At 38.7% G+C, this 24,819-nt stretch overlaps 1 protein-coding gene across 6 annotated transcripts in view; it reads right to left on the reverse strand.

Annotated features, from left to right (window-relative positions):
* KCNJ6 (potassium inwardly rectifying channel subfamily J member 6) overlaps positions 1–24,819 on the reverse strand; it is a 173,463-nt gene that overhangs the window by 127,764 nt on the left and 20,880 nt on the right. For 3 of the 6 annotated variants that reach the window (XM_083801185.1, XM_083801182.1, XM_083801183.1), the window contains exon 2: positions 24,104–24,182. The exons of the other annotated variants lie outside the window; for them this stretch is intronic. The gene's annotated coding sequence lies outside the window, so the exon portion shown is untranslated. The remainder of the gene's footprint in view (positions 1–24,103; positions 24,183–24,819) is intronic. 6 annotated transcript variants of the gene reach the window in all.

A 24,819-nucleotide genomic window follows, 5' to 3' on the forward strand; every position in this document is an offset into this window, starting at 1 on the left:
TTATAGGTAAAAAAAAGAAATATTTGGGGTAAGGAGAAATACCAAAGGTAGGGGTTAAATAATTTGCTGGTATTATTACATGATTAAAGGCAGGTTTACATTCTCAGATTCTTTGCTCTAGTGGGTAAAGTATGTCAGTTTAATTTTCATCTGTCATTAAAAAGACCCTACAGAATACCCGAATATTTATTTGATTGCCTCAGATCCCAGTAAAAACACATCTTTTATAAGAAGAAGTTGTGTTGCCTAACTAGGAGAACTTCAATTTCTGTACTTTGTCAGCCAATGCACTGTATGTACTGCTTGCTTTTGAGAAACTGGGCTTGAATGTTCTAACAGATTATGGACAAGGGTAATTGCAATGGCATTGTTAAAGCTTAAATGTAGCATTAGTAGCCAACAACGTGAAACTAGCAAGTGTACGTGTAAGATGAAAATGAAGAAGAATATCCTGGCAACAAAATGGTGTAGTGATGCTATACTAAAAAGTATAGCAAAAAAGTACTTTGGGTTGTTAAAGCTACATTGGACAAACCAGCATAACTTACATCTCAGCAAACAGTCTTCAAGACGGAGTGGATAATTTTACGTATGCTTTGTCATCTAAATCTCCTGACGGCTGGAAGGGTGACTGTGTACAATTAGTGCATGTTGAAAAGCTATATAATCAGTGGAAATGTTCTTAACAATTCAAAGACCTATGGATCAAACTTTTAAGAAACTGCTATTTTCCTTTTTAGGTCATAATTTATTAATACATTCTGAATTTTAATAGAGGAAATAAAAGGTACCTTGAACAGCTTCTTTATATCAAAAAAAAAAAAGTTGTTGGTGGAAGCATAAAAGAGGAGAATTGCTATAGTAAACAGACTTAAAAATGCTCATCTATTTATTTTCAGATGTTAATAATGTCTGCATTTAGTTTTTCATGAACTCATTGCCTCTCTGACCTGCAAAGGAAAGACTCATCTTGTTGTTTGTATTCTTATAGCATTAAACTCCAGATTTTTGTAAGAATCACTTGAAGACTATTTATAAACTAGGGATTTCACATGAATAATTATAGGTAGAAGCATGCCCAAAGAAATCTATAAATGATTATTTAAACTACTTAAGAGAATAATGATCTAATAAAGTATGCTTTGCATATTACTTGCCTTGATGTATTGTAAAAAATAAATCATAAGTGAATAGAATAGATCAAACATTTCAAACTGAACCTATTTCTTCAGGTACCTTGTGATCTTGTTTTGTGTGAAAGTTCTTAAGCAAAAACTGTCCTCAGTGTCAGCTTTGGCTCCAGATTGAATAATACCAAAGTATCTCACAGAGTTTCCAATTTTAGCACCCTTTTCTTGTTAGATCTATTAAAATGAATCTTCTAAAGCAAACATTGAAAATAAACAAGAAATGTGTCAGATGATGCAAAAATGCTAATAATGAAAACCCCTCCCTGTCCATTTCATTTACTACTCCTGTACACAGATATTTTTCGGTGAAACTGCAACAACATTAAAATAGAGAAACATTGTGGTAAATCCAGCTTTTCTGAATTTGAGAACTGAGACTTTTTTTAAGGTGATGTCTTCTACAATGATAACTCAGAAAATGATAGTGTAGTACTTTCTGCACAATTACTTTGTTATCAGTAACCTTCCAACATAGGGTGAAAATCCCCCTTTCCCTAAATGGACAAAGTCAGACCCTGGCCTTCAATCTGCCAGCCCCTCAGAGTTAATGAAGATAATAACAGGAGCTGCAGATGAAATAATCAATATGGGGACATTTAGACATATGGCTTGGGACTCATGCCACCTAAGTTTATGTGGATATACATACTATACACATAAACTTATCCACCTAAAATTGTGAATATACAGTCTAAGTAAATTAAACTCCCTGTATTATGAACAGAGCAAATATTGAACATCTAAAGAAAAGTTAGTCTATCTTAATCTGGGTGCCTCGAGTAGATGAATCACTGCTGGCAGTTCTCAACTCATTAGAAATGCAGTATACATGACTAAATCAGACTAAATACATACCTGTTAGATGGCTAACAGGTAATTCTTTCTGGAATTTCTGTGGTATTGACTGCCTTCCTTCTGCTGTGCTAAAGGTTTGCTCCTATCTTTTACCTCTTGTTCTTCTCACCCTCATGTGCTGCTGCTTCTCCCTTGTCTTATCCAGCTCATCATCTTTCCTAAAATGCTTTCTCCCTTCCCTTTTCTCTCCATTTAACTTGTTCCTTTATTAAAAAAACAAACAACAAACAAACAACAACAACAACAAAACAAAACAAAACCTTCTCCCTCTCTTCACACTCTCCCACATTTCCAAAAAGAACGGTTGTGAAACCAGCATGCTGTTTGTTGCTATCACAGTGTATCCACCTCCTTCTCTATGCCTTAAATCCACAAGTACTATCTATCTTATCTAAATAGACTGTACATCTTTGAGGCAGGGACTGCCTACTATTTGAACTGCACATGCTCAATCATAGCATCTCCCAAGGTCTTTCAATGTTGTGTTGATACTCTTACTTTAATAATATGGACAATCTATTGTGATGTATTATACATGATCATAAATGACAGAGAAGTGCAAAATGTTCATTAATAAAAATACCACACAGGATGAAAATAATTTTAATATTGCTCTTGCCATTATCCTTTTATTTAGACCATGCTGACAAAGGGTTCTGACTGCTCTGAGACTCATGCTTATTGTCAACTGAGGCTAGAGTTATCATTTGAATTTATTGTTTCAAACTAAAACGAAAGGCTGTTTTCTGCAAGGGAATGTCTGCTCAGCATAGTGCAATGTTGCCTAGATATCCCCAAGCAGCCACTGAAAGAGTAATAGCTGTCAACAAGTAAATTGGTCTGCAAGATCCTTGCACTAATGTAACTGCACCACTAGTACTTGTTAGCTTTTTACCTAGACACGGTTGTATTGTGCCATGTGCCATGTAGACATCTCCTGTATTGCATCTTGGGGGTTGGAATACATTTAAACTGAAATATATAACTAAATATATAGATAAACTCTATATGAATCAGACTAAAGATTAACAAGCCAGACACAGAAAATCTATATATTCCTTAGACAGTACAGCTGATTACATTTTATACACTTTGTACTGTATATACGGTTCCATATCTTGGAGAGGTTTTAAAATGTGCTAGCTGGAGTTCTCTCTAAGTTTAACCATCTCCAGAATACTACGTATAAAAGGTGATAAAAGGTCAGGTCATGAAGCTAGCCATTTATGTTGCTTTTAATCTAAGTGTTAATGGTAATAAAATATTTATATCTATTATTTTCTAAAGGCTAAAATACGTGCTCTAATAGGGATGGGATAAAGCACTTTATTCCATTATGAAGATATTAAACTGTGATGATATTACCTCTTGCAGATACATCATCTGGGCTCCTCTGTTCTACCTTGATGTCTCTAGGCAGGCTGCCCATCACCTTTCTACATATCTACCATTTCTTCAGCCATCTTGCCTCCTGTATCACACACCCTTCCCTCACTCACTATCTGGGAAAGTCCCTGCTTCTTTGACATTACAATACTCTACATTTTCCTCCAACTTTTTTGATTGTTTTAACCTTTCTTCCCTCTTGTCTGAAAAGCCTCCATGCATAAGGTAGAAGCAGCAGTATGATAGAGTGAGAGCTGGAACTACCCATGGTCCTAGGAGCTGTTTGAAAGCTGAACACTCCTGGTGTGGATGAACACCTTGTACAATGACACAGAGAGTGCAGAGAGCACAGAATATGCTCAGGTCCAGCCTGAGTATGAATGTGTGAGGTGCTCACTTTGTCCCAGAGCTACATGAACACAGCACTTGGTGAGGGCAATACCAGACAGCAAAGACTCCCAAGAGCATCATGGAGCATCAGTATGTCAAGCAAGAACTGGTTATCAGTTGGGAATCTCTCTTGGTTTCTGTCAGCTTGAGTGCAGTTACTTGCTTACTTGGGATGTCTTAGCACACTGGCCACAGTGCAGAGATCTCCTGTCCACCACTGACATGAGCTAATGAAGCCACATGCCTGTGGAGACTGTATCTCCATAACACTGTGTGTTATGATCATATGTAAAATTTGTTTTTGAAAATGCCCTTATTTCCCATTCTACTAGCCTTTTCTTCTCCCCAAGTTCTAGACTGTGCCCAACATTCATTCAGTTAACTGCAAATCTGGCTAATGAGATAAGCACATTACAGTTCCAGTACTGTCCTATTAATATAGGTATTCTACCACTGTGCTAAATAGATGAGATACATAAAAGTCCTCAGAGTTTTGCAGCTTAACTTGATTTTGATGTCTGTTGCGTACTTCTTCAATGTTTAACACTTCAGACAACTCCAGTTAATTTAAGGTTAAATTAATCTTTATTCACAGAAAATGAGAACAAGATTTATGTAAGATGCTTTGTTGTTTCTTGACATCTTTTATTTAAAATGTTTTTTTTCTTTCTTTTTTTCTTTTTTTTTTCCTAAAAAGTAAAGCTTTTCTAAACTAAAAAAATGGTAATTTTTAATTAGATATTAGGAAGAAATTCTTTACTATGAGGGTGGTGAGGCACTGGCACAGGTTGCCCAGAGAAGCTGTGTATGTCCCATCCCTGGAAGTGTTCAAGGTCAGGTTGGATGTGGCTTTGGGCAGCCTGGTCTAGCGGGAGGTGTCCCTGCCCATGGAAGGGGGTGGGAACTAGATGATCTTTAAGGTCCCTTCCAACCCAAACCATTCTATGATTCTATGATTCTTCCAGTCATTCATACTGCAGCAGTTCTGGGTTTTTCCAACTACACAATAAAACAGTTCGTGTGCAACTTGATGTGCAACTTTATAGACTATGTTTTATCTCTTTTTGTTTTTCTTTCTCTTTCAAGAGCAATTTCAGCTGCAGAAGCCTGGAAAATGCTATCCAACACAGGCATAAAGGCTTTGATTGTGAAATTCAGTGCATTCGGACCAGTTACATGTCTTCATGAATTGCTGCTGGATGTGGTCAGACCCCAGGTAGGCTCAGTCTGGATAGAGCTGTCTAAGTACAGGGTCATGGCTTAAGGTTCTGACTTCCTTGCAGGCTCTTCTGTAGTATTTGAAAAGCCAAGCATTAAAGTGACTACCTCAGTTTGAATTCTGTTGGGTGGAAATAAATTCTTTCTTTCTTTCTCTGAGTATACAGTACTAATCAGATATCTTCATTTTTCTGCCCATCCTCTGAAATCAACACCAATGACACACCTGTTCAGATCAGAATGATTTTCACTTGGCTAAATTGATTGCTGTGTAATTACTAATTACAGACTGGTATGAATCATGACCACAAAAGGTTTCATATCAAGAACATGAAAACAACATGATGTTTAACATAGTTATTATAAAAAGTATTGGAAAATTAAATGTAGGCACTCCAAACATTTACCTGAGGGGAAAATGACTTGTTTGGGCTTTATGAGATGGTGTGCAATTGTTTCTGCAATTGACCAGGTAAATTTGGTTTATGGAACATCACCAGAAAGGCCCAGAGCTTCTCAGCTTACAACTGTTTTTTTTTTTTTCTTTTTTTTTTTTTTTTCAGATGTGGTCCCCAATATATTGGAGCCCAGAATAACATTTTGGTGTTACACCCTAGGGATTAGCCTCTTGTGAAAGGTTTCATCCAATACTTCTGAGGGTCCAATTCTATCACAACAGCCTTTTCCATACCATTCATGACTTTCTTACAATCTATTCTTGTGAAAAATACAATTTCCCTTCAAATTTTATAGGAACTTTATTATTCAGTTTTAATATACTGTTTAAATCTGTGTTTCTGCTGCTAAAGGAAGTTGCTGTTATACATCCTAACCAGGATCAACACTTATTACATTTTTTTTTCTTCATGCAAGATAAACAATAGTAATAACAACAACAACAATAATAATAATAATAAATATTTTTCATTTCAAACTTCTCTGTCTTCCTTATTTTTATGTAATCTGTTCTTTTAATGTTTGGTGTTGCTATTCCATTTTGTTCACAGTCACTGCTATTTTGTGGTTTTCTCATAATTCCTACTTTTCATTTTCTGTACTGAAATTATGATGAGTGTCACAATTTTCCAAGCTACCAAAAGTTTTCTGATCCCATTAAAGTTGTGGGTGATGAATACCTTTGGAAATTAGGCCCTGAGTGTTTTAATAGAGTCATTATCCCTGTATGTTGTCACAACAACTAGACCCTTTCAGTGATTCAGATCCAAATGGAAAATCACATCCCAAAATTACAATAAATGTGGGTATATGCAATTATCATCACAGAAGGCACTTCAGTTCCATGCTCATTTAGTCATGTTTTTCTCAGCTGAGCCTGCCAACAGGGGTACTAATTAATGTTTTTTTATAATGTGGACACCTGCCCATTAGGAGCTACCAATCCTTTGTATATACAGAAAGCTGGTAAGATGGTAATTACCTTTTGTTTTCTGTTACTCCAGCCTTTGAAGGAGAACTCTTTCTCACATTATCAAACAGGCATGAGACCTCTAGCACCTTCAGATTATTTTTAATTTTCTGCTTAGAAGGGGTTCCTTATGCTTGTTGTTTTTTTGTTTATGGGCTCTATTTGACCTTATCCACAAGGTCACATCATTTCCAAAATCACTTATTTTGTGATTTGGGGGGAATCTGAGATTGAAGGAGAAGGAAATTATTTCCATATTACTAGATATGTCCTGAAAATTATTTGGCATGCCCAAACATATAGTTAATACTAGTCAAGAACTAACGGATTGATCATGTCATTGTTCCACTTCCATAAAATGTGCACAGTGTATCTAACTCAGGCACTTTATACTTCTTTATTATACTATAATTATATTATACTTCCTTATTTGAAAAGAGAAATATCCCACTGAAGTTTTTTTAGCGAATAAAATCTGTCCTACTGCTTTGAGATCCCTAGGCTGTATTCTTCAGCATAAATTTTGTTATAATGTTTTTAAATCATTTCTTCATTCTGTCTAGCACAATGCAGTACATTTTTTTATTACAGAAGTTATTTGCAGTATCTCTATTACTGAAATTCATGATTATAATCTGAGCCAGATTAGAAAAATTGAAAAGAGCCATGAATCATCTACCCACCCCCTGGCCTGTCTCCTCATGGACCTCTCTCCTGGTAGATGGACAGCCCAATATGGCACTCTTCATGTTTCGTTTGTATATTTGTTGAAATACATTGTGATTTAAACCTGTTTTTCTTAGTGTTCTCTGAATCGGAAGGCCTCAGATCTACAGAAGGTACATTTAATGCACTTCCCTCTCCCTCTCCCTCTCCCTCTCCCTCTCCCTCTCCCTCTCCCTCTCCCTCTCCCTCTCCCTCTCCCTCTCCCTCTCCCTCTCCCTTTCCCCTTTCATTTTCCCTGCTGTTGCTATTTATTTTATTGAGCTAAAATCTTGAACTCATTCTTCAAGACCTGTTCTACCAGGCATAGCCATATAAAATGGTACCTTATTCGTAATTTCTATGGGGATAAACAATGGAATTTGGCTTTTTGTAGTTAGTCCTGAGGAAATGACCTGCCTTCAGCAGAACCAGCTCATGCTGCAAGAATAGGGAAAAGGGGGCAATAGAGGGAGAATATCAGATAGGGGCAAGGAAATATCTCACAGAAATATTTCCTCTTCCCTTGAGGGAGGTCAAAGGAATACAAAGGACAGAGAAATCCACATGAATTATGAAAGAGAGGATTGCTTGGGGATGGGGGACAATGTGAGGGTCTGACTAGCTGATGGGGCAGGGGGATGAGTTTTGTGGTAGAGCACAGCCCCGGTTTGGAGACCAGAGGCAGAACTGTTGTGTTAACAAGGCAGAATCTCCTAGAGTAGCTAATCAGTTTGCTGAGAAGCCAAATTTATTAGGTTAGACATAGTACTGTGCTAATATGTCTACAATGTGTTTGAGTCTTGAGCAATTATTCATAAGACACACTGTGTGAAGGGTACCAGCCTATTTAGATCTGTCTCAGGAGATTGGACATTGTTTGATGGGTTTAGTGTAAGATGTTTGAGGAAAAGGGGAAAGAACTGAGCTTTTGGAGTTTTGCATTAGACCTTAAAGGTCCAAGATGCTTCTTTTTGTTTGACAGAAGAAAGTGAAAACAGCTTAATAGGGAGGAGAACTAAATAAAACCACTCTGGAAATAAGATAACTGTTAGGTTCCAATAGATTATGTGGACATGTGCATCCAAGTTTTTTTTTTCTTTTTTTTTTTTCCCCAGCCAAAACAATGGCAGTTAGATGGATGAATCACTGGTCTTTTCTGGCAGTGCCGAAGGAAAATTTAAACTGGTGAATTCTTCTTTGCACTTTAATGGAGATGCTACAGCAGAGACAGATATTTGATGTGACTGAAAGAAATGCCTAAATTCTTCTGTTTGGAAATATTGATGTTAATACTTTTTCCTATGCCAACTTCAGGTGTTTTTTTTTTTTCCCCCCAAATTCAGACATTTACAGTAAAATATATTTTTAAATGAACCCTGGACTATTATTCTTTTTTATTCTGATTTCCTGTGGAAACAAGGCTGTTGTGACTACAGTGTCTTTATTTTCTCTTCTAACAACATTTCAACAGTTTTGAGATCAGTTTCAATCACATTTCTCAGAGGGATTAGAGGTCTCAAACACATTAATTCATTGGAAATTCTTTGAAAATTAGAAGCTAAGAAGGAGCCATTGCTTGGACTGAACTTACTGCTAGGAAGTGAAGAATTCATATAGTACAATTTCACAGGAGTTTGTGTCTTTTTCTGCTGCACGAATTATGCACAGACAGTGCAGAAGATGTGCCATCAGAGTCTCAAACAGTGATGATTCTGTGGTTCATTAAATTTAAGTAGCTTTCCAGAAGGTCTTGGTAAGCCATGTCTGTCATTATTTTTACCCCTGGGGCACAATTTCAGACCCAGAATAATCATTGCCTTTGGTGTATTTGGTTAGGTTATGAGTTTCTAGGTACAAGATAAAATTTTTAATCAGGTAAAAAATTATCTTTAAATGTATTCCATAGACTCTTCCTTGCACACCTTTTACACATGGAGTAGCTCTGTATTCTTGCTTTGCTACAGCCCTCTGCTTGCCCTGTTTTCTGAGAAGAGTATAAAGTTACATCCTCCTTACTCTAGATGTGGTAAGGCTTGGAGAATAACTCAATGTGTAACTGTCGTGACTACAATGGACACTTACTTTTTTATTATTATTATTTTTATTTTTATTTATTTAAATGGAAGTCTCTAGGATTTGACCTCATCCATGAAAAAGTGAGTTTGACTTTTCATTTTATCCATATCCAGGTAAAGTCATCCAGCAGTACCAAAAGACTACTAATTTAATGTAAAATATGCATTAATTCATCCCTTTCAGAGATTAATTTAACACTGTTTTCTCTGTTCTTTCGCAATAGGTAGTATAAATACCTTAGCTCTGATAATTCTTGAGCTCACCTGCTGATGACTATACAAAGTACATTTAGTGCTGTAGTATTTTTGACTGAGATGAAAATTATTGATTGTCTAAAGTTCTTGACAAAGTCTACACATGTTCTTGCTAACCTTCATCATAGATTAAAGTAACAATACTGCAAAATCTCTTTAATCATGAAAGCAATGGCACACCTGTTTAAGCGGATGGTTAAATGCTATTGAACTTGTTTTGTGGTGATATAATAGAAAAGGGCATGAGGACTTCTATTGACGGAATACTGTTTAGTATTTAGAAGTTAGATAGTTTAGTAGTTAGAATCCTGGTTAGATGTGTTGGTATTGAGAAACTTCCTTGAAGTTACTAACAACAGTGCAGATGGATGAAAGAATGGATGAGGAGAGGTGAGGAACAGCTACCGTAGTGTTTTTCTCTTAACAGGAAAGAAAGACCAGGTCTGAAAATTCTGGATGATAATTAGTAAAGAGAGAATTATTTTTTACATCACAGTTTGGACCTTTTCTTCTCCTTGGGACAGCACAAGACAGATTGTGTGATGGCAATCTTATGTGTAGTGTTTGAATATATAATAGAAATAGGATCCAGCAGCATGCGTATGCATGGTGCAAAACAAAATGTTCTGTAAACCTTGTCAGAAAAGTGTATGTCCTTGCCAGAAATACATATCCTTGAAAGGCATAGAAAGCTGTTAATATGTGTACAGTCTATCAAGAGTGGAATTGAAAGGGGGAGGTGAGACGGGAGATTTTGTGGCCTCTATTTCCATTTATCACTCTTGTCAAATCAACTGTAACCCATGAAGCTACCCAATATCCTTTTAGGAGTACCCCAGACTGAATTGCTGAGTTCCCTGCAGGGAATTCATTCATCAGTATGCCTGCCCTTGTGCACAATTTAAATCCTTCTGGGCTGCTCAGAAGGCTATGAATTTGGTTTAACTTTACTGGCTGCTCTGGTCAGAAAAGACACAACACAATGACCATAATACTCTCTTCTATTTGTGGTCTCTTTTCTCTGCTATTTTACACCCTGCCAGCGTAAGAAACACTGTGTCAAATTATAAAAGACATTGAGCTCTGGAGTACATATGGAGACCGGTGGAAATTTCAAAAACATCTACGCTGGTGCTGACACTGATAAATGAATGAGAGTAGATGTCCAGCCAGTTCTGAAAGCATTTCATGGGATAGATCTGCCTATTTTGGCACCTCAAAAACTTAAAGAACCTGATCCTCATTTTTTTTTTTTTTCTGGAAAACAGTACGGGCATATTGGTTAAATTACTCCAAATGAGAGTATGTAAGCAACATGGAAGTTTTACATAGCTACAATTGTTAGTACTGCAATACTAATTCTTCAAAAGGTGAGCTGTAATCTGTGTGGTAACTAGCACCAAGTATTTAGTGGCAATGTTGAAAAATGGTTTTGAAATATATTTTGAGAAGTATTTGTGATATAGTTGCACTGTATGTGTTAATGTATTTTATTCTAATGGCTATACTTGTATAAGGATCTCTTTACTGCTATTGGAATGTTTGTACGTTTTACTGGAAAATTGGTTCTGGAGTTGCAATAAGAGGTGTCCTCTCTGTGACGACTTCATGTGTCTCAAGTGAAATAAGACATGATATTACAGATATGAATTTTGGATTAAGTGGATATGTCCTAAGAAATACTGTCAGAACAGCTATATCAGCAAGTTGTCAAATCTCTAAACAGTGCCTTGTTGGTAGGAATCTGTGGTGTAAAAATAGCCAATACAAATGATGACATAATCTCAACAAAATTTGTTCATTTGCTATTAATTTTTGGTGTATATGAGAATAAAAAAAATAGTTTGGGTTGGAAAGGACCTCAAAGATCATCTCTTTCCAGCCCCACTGCCATGGGCAGAGACACCTCCCACTAGACTAGGTTGCTTAAAGCCCCATCCAGCATGCACTTAAACACTTCCAGGGATGGGGCATCCACAGCTTCTCTGGGCAACCTGTTCCAATGCCTCATTAACCTCATAGTAAATAATTTCTTCCCTATATCTAATCTAAATCTACCCTCTTTTAGCTTAAAGATGTTTTTAAACTACCTCTTGTCCTTTCACTACACTTCCTGACAAAGATTCCCTCTCCAGCTTTGTTATAGGCCCCCTGTAGGTACTGAAAGGCATCTATAAGGCCTCCCCACAGCCTTATGTTCTCCAGACTGAATCCCAACTCCCTCAGCCTGCCTTCATAGGAGAGGTGCTCCAGCCTTTTGAACATCCTCATGGCCCTCCTCTAGACTTGCTCCAAAAGGTCCATGTCCTTCTTGTGCTGGGGACCCCAGGGCTGAACACAGTGTTCCACATAGGGGGTCTCGTGAGAGCAGAGTTGAGGGGGCGAATCACCTCCCTTGCCCTGCTGGCCGTGCTTCTTTTGATGTAGCCCAGGATACAGTTGGCTTTCTGGGCTGCAAGCACAGTTGGCCGGCTCATGTTGAGCTTCTCATCAACTAGCACCCCCAAGTTCTTCTCCTCATGGCTGCTCTCAATCCTTTTTCTGCCCAGCCTGTATTTGCATTTCGGATTGCCCTAACCCAGATGCAGGACCTGGCACTTGACTTTGTTGAATTTCATGAGGTTCTCTCAAACCTGCAAGGTCCCTCTGGATGGAATCCCTTCCCTTCCACATGTCAACCTCACCACACACCTTAGTGTCATTGGCAAACTTGCTGAGGTTGCACTTGATTCTACTCTCTGCGTTATCGACAAAGATGTTAAATAGAAAAACTGCAGTAGCAAAATTGTATCCTGAATTCCTGTGTTTATCATTCCTTATCAATTGCCCAGCAATGTGTTCTGCTTTTTTTTTTTTTTTCTTGTTCAAAAATCATTAGGTTAAAACATTGACTTTTCAAGTTGGACTAATTAAAATTTAACAGTAACAAATGTCAATAGTACTTCTTACTAAACAAAGATTTATAAGTCAAATGGAACTTTGAAATATCCATTTTATTTCTGCTTAGTAATCACTTTAGGCTGTGGGCCAAATATCTGAACTTGCTAGAACACAAACCAATCTACACAGCTTTTTCATGTATCCCCTAGGGTGTTCACTTTTGTCTAAAAATAAATGGACTGATTTGGATTATAGATGTATCATTTAATTTGGATAAAATAAGGAGCTTCCCCTTTCCAAATCTTTGTTCATTTATGAAATATAGTCTAAAGATATTTGCACTGAGATCTGTCTTCTATCCAAAAAACTTCTAAGAAAAGAGATATTTGTATTTGACCATGTTGAGCTTGAATAAATCTACCTAAACACAGAGCTAGGGTTTGCTTGTGATATCCAAAATCACCATCTGCTGCACTGGTCTAAAGGAAGGATTATTGTCACATACTTTTTCACAATAAAAGATACATATATGTATGTGTATATACAAATGTCTGTTTGTCTGTCTATCTTTCTAGCTATCATATGTGTGATACCAACTCTTACTTGATATCAGGACTCAAACTGCATTATCACTTCCTACAGGGCAATAGAATGATTAATTCATTCATTAGTAGACATTGTTGGAATTCAGTTGGTGACAGCAAGGTAATGGTAATAGTGACATAAGGTTTCAGAATACTTTCAGTGTGAAGGTTTAGAACTATGAGGATAAATCAATTTGTGAAGTGAGATATATATTTTTCTTTGGTCAACATTTTTATACACTCATTCAGAACACATGTTGTATCTTGTCTAAGGGGAAAAATCTCCTCTTTTTTGTTCTAGAGACATTTATTTTTTCTTTTTAAAGGTTCTTTACTGTCTCTGACTTTTTTGTTTATTCTTGATTTAATCTTTTTTTTTCATGTTTACTTTGTTTCTCAAGAAAAAAAGGATTATCACAACTAGTGAGCAATAGATCATTGATTAAAAAGAAAGTATATGTAAAATAGTACCTAAGGAGTTAATCTGAACAAAGTTAAGGTAATGTTACGAGTTACCCCAGAGAACAAACAACAGCATGAAATCACTTACTTTTTTACAATCTATCTTATAAAGATCAACTATCAATCATATCTGTTTTCCCATCAGGGTCAGTTTAGTCTTGTGTGCATACTGCATGTTTATACGGTAGGTTTTTGAATTCAGCTGTACCATTCATTAACCAATTAATAAAATAAGAAATTGTTCAAAAACAAAATAAAACAAAAAAAACAACAGATTGACTCCTGACTCTATTTTTCCTTTTCTATTGGTCATTGGGAAATAAGATTTATTTATTTATTTATTCATTCCAACTTGCATAATGTATGCTCTTGTGTGTTTGCCCAACTTTTCTGTTTTCTGGCTTGAACTGAGGATGTGCTTTTATTTTGATTAGAACTAGAGTACAGAGGATTATATCTGATTTGCATAGCATGTAGAGTTCCAGCATTTCAGATGTTTAAAATATTTGCCATTGCAAAGGAGTCTACTAATTCAACTTTGCTCTTTCAGTAGGCTGAAGAGGGTGTTAAATTTGGCAGAGTCCATGACTTTAAACTGACTCTTTTAATAACAGGCCTAACTCCATAAATTTTTGACAAGTTCTTGTTTTCTCACTAATTCACTCTGCCCCCGCCCCTTTTTTAATTTTAATTTTTTTTTTTTTGTGGGAAAAGAGCAATCATTTTACAGCTTAGAATTACCACAGGAATGGAAAGAAGACATATTTTTTTCATCATGGATAATTTTTAGTCACAGTTGAGTGAACCCGCCTCCCACTTGTCAACATATTACATTTCTTCTGCAAATCTTTTCCAATGAATCAGAATACAAGAGAGTAAACAGATGTTTGTTGCATGGGTAGGCTTTTGTCTACTTATGTTTTGGGGTAGAGAAAAGATGTGGCTGCTCTTAAGATATGTATGCAAGAAGTCTCCTGGGCAGCTTGACATTACGTGTTTAACAAGATGCAAAAGAGAAGAGTAACACACTGAAAATCAAAGGTTTGGTTCTCCAAACTCTTATTTGGACTGCTAATAGCCTTTCAAACTAGTTTTTTTTTTTTTTTTTCCTATGACATTGCTGAGTCAACATTTACAGTCCCCTCTGTAACAGTCCTTAGAAAACTCAGGAACAGACATATGAAGTTTGTGCATATGAAGTCAGACCACACTTGGGAACTGGGGAGGATATCCATTGACTAAGAAGCAGGCTAATATATACTGTAAATAGCTAAGGAGTTAAAAAGAAATATTTTGGGAAACTGAGGGGGCTAATATATAATGCACTTAAAGATTTTCCATTCTTTACAAACTGTTTAGCATTAAAATAGTCAGGACTCTGAGCTAAAAGTAATTATAAAATCAGTGTCATTCCCTGATAGAGTCATTGGCTTTCAGTTCTTACAAGTTAAGAAAGAAGGGCTACCTGATTGGTGTGATAGAAAGATCATTGTCACTGGTGAAAGCAGGACTGGCTTTATGTACAGGCAAATGCACAGGAAAAGTAGACACTAAACTACTGGGAATTTCAAAAATTGTGTTTGACTTGCAGCTTGATCTAGCCAAAGCTCTGGAAATTCAGGCTGCTTGAGATGGGTATGTACAAGGAGATGGGGACAAACAATTGCAGAGGTATTAATTTCTTGTCCTTCATCCATTCAGGGGCAGGAGCAGCAGCAAGCCTGTCTCACCAAGTCCTTTCTCTACCAGCTTTGCCCATTACCCATTTCAGATCAGGAGTAGCTTGGCTCAAGCTCTCCATTTTGGAATATTAACCTTTGATTCTCCTGGGAAGCTGTGAACCAGCTCTGGGTGAGGATTGGCATAATATAACCACCCTGACTGAAAGCAGACATTGGCTCATCATGTTTTTAATGCAGTCATATTTACACTCTACACATTTAAAGTTGATCCAAGACCCATTGAAATCAGTGGGAGGCTTTCACTTGGCTTCAATGAGCCCTTGTTCAGGCCCTTAATTAGTTATACTTCCATTATTGCTCAGCAGGAGTCTAAAGACAGAACCTTGTACATTCCTGCCTCTTTTTTTCTTGAGAACACTCCTATTATTGAAATATGATGTGATGAACCTCCCTAAGGTACAGTAAAAAGGGCTTTTCTTATTTTTTTCCCTTCATGGTTACACAGAAGCTTATAACTCCTTTTGCTTTTCTTTTGTTTGTTCAAATTCCCTCCCACAGTAAGCACACTAATTACCTACTCCTTAAGCCTTCCTACTTTCAGTTAAGCAACCTTACTGGAAAGGACTAGTAACAAGAGAGACTTCAGGATCTAGACTTCAGCAAAATGCAGTTTAATATGTAAAAACATCTGAGTGACATGGGTTCTGTTATCACACTTTGAAAAGTTACATTGAGACTGATGAGCCTAAAATTTCTAGTGCAAGTCTGTGGGAGTTACAAGTGCAACTCAGGCTAGTGAGTTCTAGCAGAGTACAATCTTCATAACTGTAATCCCACATAACTCTGCAAAGCTTGCTACAGGAGTAAAATTATTTTTGAAAAAGATTTTGAAAGACAAAGGTGAAGACATTCTAAACCTCAATGAAACAAATTAACAATTCCAGTCACACACATCATAATATATTTTTCAAACTAAAGATTTTATTTATTTTTATTTTTAACTCTGTTAGATTCCCAGAGAGTCAGGTTGTGTTTGCTTAGGCTGGAGTGGTCCCCATTGGGAATATACTGTGTAGTATGTCAGGGTGAGCATTTATAGGAGGCTTTCTCTCCTGCGCTAAGGCACTGTGTAAACACTCTCAGGACAGCCTTCACTTCAGACACCTGAAAATTAAGCATCTACTTATGCTGAAATTAAGCATTCTACTTCTGCACAGCTTTACTCCTTCCTAAAGATGGTGTGGGGAATCACTCTCTGTCTCTTTTGATTGGTTAGATGGGGAATTCAGACAAAGGTCTGAACCCAGAGATCTAACTTGTTGGCAGTATGGTGAGGGTTGAGAAGTCATCCTTCATTTCATGAGGTGCAGTAAATATCTTCACAAGCCCCAAATACATAGTCTTTTCAGTCCTGTTTGACATGATCTTCTTCATAGTAAAAATATGGTTCAATATGTGTAAGTGTGTTAGAGGCTGCCTGGGGTAACCACAAGGAGAAAGCAAGATTATGGACACCCTTGTCAAGAAAGTGTAAACCTGCGATCCCAATGCCTGGAAAACTCCCAGTCTATCTATGGTGTTATCAATACAGAAAGTTTTGGGTGCAATGGCTAGGAATATATGTCACCAAGAGGAAAAATCATCTCACACACCAAATACATATGCGTTGCAGTATTTGAAGCATAACCTGTTACAGCAGAAAGATAACCATCTGGCCCACCATTTATGGGCACTGCATTTTTACTGTCAGTTTTTAAAAAGTTATCTTAACACCCACCTCCAGGCTAAGTCTTTGCGTATGCAGCTCTATTCTAAAAACATTTGCTTTCTCAGCTGGTGAACTTGCTCCTCTTCTCCTCATCTCTCTTGCTATTCTTTCATGTTGCTGGTGCAAGATGAGACACCGAAAACGGCTGCAAGATATGTATGTGTATGTCTTCAGAGGGGGTGAGGAAAGGTGGCTGATGCCTTTGTAGTATCTAGAAGAGCTTTAAAAAGGGTTTTCATGACGCAGTCTGAATGTGACCACAAATTGAAATTAAAACCTAAGGTATCACAGTATCACAGTATCACAGATTTCTAGGTTGGAAGAGACCTCAAGATCATCGAGTCCAACCTCCGACCTAACACTAAGTACTCCACTAAACCATATCACTAAGCTCTACATCTAAACGTCTTTTAAAGATCTCCAGGGATGGTGACTCCACCACCTCCCTGGGCAGCCCGTTCCAATGCTTAATAACCCTTTCGGTAAAGAAGTACTTCCTAACATCCAACCTAAAACTCCCCTGTCGCAACTTTCGCCCATTCCCCCTCGTCCTGTCACCAGGCACGTGGGAGAACAGACCAACCCCCACCTCTCTACAGCCTCCTTTAAGGTAACTGTAGAGAGTGATAAGGTCGCCCCTGAGCCTCCTCTTCTCCAGGCTGAACAACCCCAGCTCCCTCAGCCGCTCCTCGTAAGACTTGTTCTCCAGACCCCTCACCAGCTTGGTCGCCCTTCTCTGGACTTGCTTGAGCACGTCCATGTCCTTCCTGTAGCGAGGGGCCCAAAACTGAACACAGTACTCGAGGTGCGGCCTCACCAGAGCCGAGTACAGGGGCACAGTCACTTCCCTAGACCTGCTGGCCACACTGCTTCTTATACAGGCCAGGATGCTGTTGGCCTTCTTGGCCACCTGGGCACACTGCTGGCTCATATTCAGCCGACTATCAACCAATACTCCCAGGTCCCTCTCGGCCAGGCAGCTTTCCAGCCACTCATCTCCCAGCCTGTAGCTCTGCTTGGGGTTGTTGCGCCCCAGGTGCAGGACCCGGCACTTGGCCTTGTTGAACTTCATACAGTTGACCTCAGCCCATCGCTCCAGCCTATCCAGATCCTCCTGCAGAGCCTTCCTGCCCTCAAGCAGATCGACACACACACTTAGCTTGGTGTCATCTGCAAACCTACTGAGGGTGCACTGGACGCCCTCATCCAGATCATCGATAAAGATATTAAAGAGGACCGGCCCCAGTACCGAGCCCTGGGGGACACCACTAGTGACCAGCCTCCAACCAGATTTGACTCCATTCACCACAACTCTCTGGGCCCGGCCATCCAGCCAGTTTCTAACCCAGCAAAGCGTACGCCAGTCCAAGCCCCGAGCAGCCAGTTTCTTGAGGAGAATGTTGTGGGGAACGGTGTCAAAAGCCTTACTGAGGTCAAGGTAAACCACATCCACAGCCTTTCCCTCATCCACCAAGCGCGTCACTTGGTCATAGAAGGAGATCAGGTTCGTCAAGCAGGACCTGCCTTTCATAAACCCATGCTGACTGGGCCTGATCGCCTGCTTGCCCTGCAAGTGCCGCGTGATGACCCTCAAGATAATCTGCTCCATGAGCTTTCCTGGCACTGAGGTCAAACTGACAGGCCTATAGTTCCCCGGGTCTGCCCTGCGGCCCTTCTTATAGATGGGCGTCACATTGGCTAGCCGCCAGTCAACTGGGACCTCCCCCGATAGCCAGGAGTGCCGATAAATGATGGAAAGCGGCTTGGCCAGCTCCTCTGCCAGTTCTTTCAGTACCCTCGGGTGCATCCCATCCAGCCCCATCGACTTGCGCACATCCAAGGTCCGTAGCAGGTCGCCAACCATTTCCTCATGGATAGCGAAGGCCACATCCTGCTCCCCATCCCCTTCCACCAGCTCAAGGCACTGGGTATCCAGAGAACAACCGGTATTGCCGCTAAAGACCGAGGCAAAGGCGGCATTAAGCACCTCAGCCTTTTCCTCATCCTTAGTAACTAGGTTTCCCCTCGCATCCAGTAAAGGATGGAGATTCTCCTTAGTTCTCCGTTTCGCGCTGATATATTTGTAAAAGGATTTTTTGTTGTCTTTAATGGCAGTAGCCAGGTTGATCTCCAGATGAGCTTTGGCCTTTCTAATTTTCTCCCTGCACAGCCTCGCTACATCCTTGTAGTCCTCCTCAGTGGCCCGCCCTTTTTTCCAAAGATTATAAACCCTCTTTTTTCTGCTAAGCACAAGCCGCAACTCTCTGTTGATCCAGGCCGGTCTTCTTCCACGCCGGCTCGTCTTTGGGCACGTGGGGACGGACCGCTCCTGTGCCATAACGATTTCCTTCTTGAGGAGCGCCCAGCCTTCCTGGACTCCTCTGCCCTTCAGAACCGGCTCCCAAGGGACTCGGCCAACCAGCGTCCTGAGCAGCTCAAAGTCAGCCCTCTGGAAGTCCAATACAGCAGTTTTACTGGTCCCCTTCCTGGCCTCGCCAAGAATAGAGAACTCTACCATTTCGTGGTCACTCTGCCCAAGACAGTTTCCGACCACCACATCTCCCACCAGTCCTTCTCTGTTTGTGAAGAGAAGGTCTAGTGGGGCACCACCCCTGGTAGGTTCACTGACTAGCTGCGTCAGGAAGCTATCTCCCACTCTCTCCAGAAACCTCCTAGACTGCTTTCTCTGTGTCGTGTTGTGTTTCCAGGATATGTCCGGGAAGTTGAAGTCCCCCACGAGGACAAGCGCCGACGATTTTGCAACTTCTGTCAGTTGCCTATAAAACTCCTCATCCGTCTCCTCATCCTGGTTCGGCGGTCTATAACAGACCCCCGACCAGGATGCTAGCCTTGCTGGCCTTCCCGCGGATCCTAACCCACAGGGATTCAACCTTATCATTCCCAGCCTGGAGTTCCACAACATCAAAAGATTCTCTAATGTAGAGAGCCACGCCACCACCCCCTCTGTGCTGCCTGTCCCTCCTGAAGAGCCGATAGCCAGGCAATACTTGTACAGGTAATACTTGTACAAAAAGGTATCTTCTGATAACTGTATACAATTTACCTAATAGACATACTGAAGTACTTTTTATGTGAACATAACCTAATAAAGCATTTTCAAAGCTCAAACTTAACCTGGCACTTCATCTACTACCCTTCATGCCAGTTGTTTTCACTGATTCTGTATTTTTTGCTTTCTCTAAATAATACACTGCTTGCTAGCTGACAAAAGACACTAATTCTCAAGGAAGGATTTTATTGTTTCTTCTTATTTCATAACATCACTGAGGAATCCTAGATGGTAAGAAATAAATCTTCCTGTTGTTTTAAAATTTCAGGTAATTCTACTGCAATAAATTCTATTACACGTAATTGTACCTGAAAAATAGACATCTGCCTGCACAGTTAGGCTGTAAGTTGTGGTTTGAGCTGTGCTAATTGCTTATTACAATGTATGAGAGGAAATGGAAGGCTTGAGAACAGAAAGCTGGCTGGAAGTGTTCCCCTATGATCCACACTAAATTTTCCACATTGTCAATGGACTTCAGGACATTTGCCCTATTCTTTGAGGTATATGGTTCTTTCTTCTCCAAATACGCAAATCAGACTGTAGTTATTGAATAAGATAAGAAGTCACAGTAGCTGAGCTCTGATAATTGGCAGGGCTAATCAGGTCATCCTCTAACATCTGAACAAAAAATGAAGAATCTTAATTAGAAACACATGCTGGGGCTTGGCATCTTCTATGTTTCCATTATAATGCAGGCTCAATGGCAGCAGCACACAAGAACAGTTCAACATTCTACAAGAACAAAACACACTGCCTTTTTAAACACAGAAAACAATCGTAGTCATCAACTGGAATTGCTTTACCCCTATTAGATTTCTGAATTTTTGAAGATTTTGCAATATCTGTGCATCAGAGATGCATTGCTTGCTTTTTAATTGAGAAGGGTGATCTGTTAAGAAGAACATGGTGGCAGCATTATCTTCCCTCAAATTTTCTGTAATAAATGAATTGGGGCAGTAAAAATCTTGCAGTCAGTTGTGTTGGATAAATCCTTTGAGACAATAAGGTTATTTTTTTTTCTCTGTTTTAGCTCTGTATCTCAGGTTATTGTCTTGTCTTTCAGGTGTTCACTGGTAATGGACTCATCCATGTTTACGAAGCATGCATGACAGAACTGTAACACTACCAGCATCATGAGGGGCTAACAATGTCAGACACACATGCCTTGATTGCCTTTTAAATAATGCTACATGGATGAACCTGCCTGCCTATATGTGAGCTGATTCAGCATCTCCACATAGCTCTATGGTCTGCTGTGTTATCACCTCTTCAGATAGGCAGATCATACCTAGAAATTGACTGTCACAGGAAGGGTGACTCTTGCAAACTCAGTTACAGTCAGGCTGCTGAATTTTTTGTCCTTTGAATTTATACACTAGTGCATGCATGCACAGAGATAGCTTTGCATGTGCTGATGTATGCAAACATGTGGGCAAACATGCACATGCTGTCCGTCTGTCCATCCATCCATCCATCCATCCATCCATCATTTAATTTGCATTTTTATTTTACTACACACATTTTCCTCGTTATTCCTACTGATGATTTTTGTGAATTCCTTTCTTTTTTCCATATTGACTCCTGAATTCCCTTCATGGCAAGTTTATAGAAAAGCCAATGTATGGCAAAAGAATTTGAGGAAAATTCTTCTCTCCAGACAACAATATATATTTCTTATGCATGTTGCATTTTACTTATGAGTATAGTATCTCTAGTATGCTTGCAAGGGATATTATGCTGACAGTACCAGTGAAAAATATAAGAATGATTCACATTGAAAATTGGTGAGGAAAATTTGCTATTTACAGTGAAACAAAGTCCTCCACAGACTTCTGACTATATAACCTTTAATATAGAAAAACAGTTAATAAGAGTTGCTTGTAGATTTGCAATGTTGAAGCAGAGACATGGAACTGAATCTATAATGGCATTGGGAGGCTTTCATCATTTTCAGAACTGACAAAAAATAGTGGATATTAAAATATTTCATCTTGGCTTATTATGAACTGGCATTTCTCTGTACTTACTAATAACTGAATGTATTGTGGCTTAAAAAAGCTTCAGTGCAGCATACTTGAAGGTAGATACAGCTAGCTACAAAACACTGGGGAGAAAGGGAAATTATGACAAAATGCATGTATCTGCATATGAACTACTAGGTCATATGGTCTAGAAGGAGTGATAATATGGGTTTGTTTTAAGGTTCTGGTTTATACCTAGCTTAGGCCAGCATATCCTGGAAGCCTTTGCCATATCTAATCAATGTGGAATTATTTGACAATTTAATTTCATGTTTGTAATTAATCGCAGTTCAGTTAGAACCATAGATATCTCTGATGCAGTGGAGGAAGATGTGTATAATGAGAAACAACCGAGAGAATTTAAAGTCAGACAAATAGAAACAAAAAGAGAAGCACAAATGTTTAGTAATATTTGTGTAATAACCTGTGGGCACAGCTGCCAGGTATGATGTGGATTTACCACTTCTTGAGTTCTGACAAAACCTGAAAACAGCCTGGAAAAAATATGCTTTTGGCAAAGACAAGCCACTAGGCTAGGATTATTTGGTATGGACTGATTTTTATAAAAGTAAGAACAAATGAATGAATGATGATGTCTACTCTTAACAATAATAGAAAAAAAATGTATATTTGAGTCATGTGTTTCCCTTAGTTCACAGGCCCTGGCCCCAGAAAGCAGAATTTTATCTACGGTCTTAACAGACCAGGGAAAAAAGTACTGGCTGCTATTAATGTTTGAGGTTTGACTGCAGATTCATGGGAAGCACGGAATTTGTGTTACCAGATGTCCTAGGGACTTCAGTCCTGTGTGCCAACAGTTAAGCATCTTTCTCTAAATCCACATTCATCCTAGAGGAGAGAGGGGATCTAAACAAATTTCTTAAGTTGCCTTTGAATCACCTGATTTTAGGGAGTTCTCAAATGTGTAACTATAGGAACATTTAATGCAATTATATCTCTCTTTTCATTAGATAGAAGTCCCTCCTAGGTTCCAGGGTGACACTTTTATGTTTTTTCAACTAATTAATCACCTCTTTTGTTGAGATATATTTTTATTTTTCTGCCCACTGAACATCAAGTTCTTCAGTTTGGTATTGAATTACCTGCTGGAATGGTCCCCAGCTTCTGGGAGTTTGGAATAACATTGATATTTACTTTAATTTGGGATTAAATATAGGTTCAAGTCACATGAAACCATGCAGTAATCTAAAAATATGTCTTGCAGGGTTTTGTCTATGAAAGATGTAAACTAAATATACAGATCTATGATAAATCTAGTATATTTCTTCTAGATTTATGAAAAGAATATCCAGTTTTGGTATTTGTATTTGACAGTTATTCTCCACACTACGTGTCCAGTAAAATCTGAAAAAGAGTTAGTTACAACATATCCTCATATCAGGACCATATTACTTCAAGTTCATTTTCATAAAGTACAAAGCTGCTTGAAAACCTTAGTAGTAGTACAGGCAGATATTTCACAAATGATTCATGAGGCTACAATGAATGTATTCTCCCAAACTGTTTTTGAAGAGCTATTTTACCACACCATTCTGCCTTTAAAATATCTATTTCTCCCAATTATAGAAGGTTGTTACTGCTGGCAAGGTCCAGCATACTAAACAAAGGCTAAAAGGCAGGACCTCCTGTATTCTAGCATCAACTTACCATATCACTTTAGTATCAGGTCTCTTTCCTTTCATCAGAATGCCGCAAATTAAACTTTCAGCGGAACTTTCTATGCACACATTTACCACAGATAATATATTCACCAAGCCTGCAGAAGGTACAGAAATCTTAGGTGGCAATTGTGGTGGCATTTCACCTAGTTTTTTTTCTTTCTAAATGATGATGCCACTTCTCCTTCTGCAGACAATGAAGGCAGAAATAAGCAGGCAACAGGCAGGCACTTTCAGGGATCATTTCAACCCACTGAAAATGGGATTTGAGACAGGAAGTGTTTATTTCCTCTTCACTGACTGCAGAGGAAGCAGTCGAGCTTACTCTAAATTCCTAATTTTCAGAGAACTGCTGTTTCTGAAATGGCTGGTTGCTACTAAGATATACTTTAAATGATGACAATTATTGACCATTTTATTATGCATTCTTGATGAAATACTAGTACAGAGTACTTACATTCTCTTTTCCGGGGTCAAAAAGGAATAGTTGGCATGATTCAAATCAATATGCTTCTTAGGTCTCTTAGATCCAAGATCTACATGTGTAAGTAAAAAAAATGTGCATGAATGTTGTTGCCACTTGAACTCAGTTGGCTGTAATTTTAAACTGTTAGAAGGCCAATGAGCATAATGTTGGCCTAGACCAACAAGCAGTCTCCCACTCTCAAGTATTGTCTGGGAGATAACATGGGCCCGAGCCCATCCCTGACAAACAATATGGACATAACTATAACTTTTGGAAACTGAGAGGGTCTGGTGCTAGTGCCTCAGTGCCAGAGGTTAGTCCCAGGCATGCTTAATTTATGATGACAGTGACTTACTTATATATGCTCCCTCTTTATGAGATTTTTAGCATTAGTATAATCTTTCTGTTGGGCTCTGTCAAAGTAACTTTACATGTCCTACAGGCATTAGGGGGATGGGGGATGTTTATATTCCAAGTCATATAAAATTGCTTTTAACATATTACAAGTGTCCTACTCATTCTGGGAAGCTAGCACCTTTATATATATATAATTGGGAATTGAGTTCATTCCATATTCTTTTTACTTTTTATTTCACTCAGCTTTCATTTGGTGGGAGAAAATAAAGTGTCTACAGTACTGGCTACATGAGGAACAAGGGCCATTTAGTTGAAAGATATCAATTTATTCCTCAATTTCAGAAAAACAC

Source organism: Anser anser, assembly GCF_964211835.1.
Source record: "Anser anser genome assembly, chromosome: 1".
Classification (NCBI taxonomy): domain Eukaryota; kingdom Metazoa; phylum Chordata; class Aves; order Anseriformes; family Anatidae; genus Anser; species Anser anser.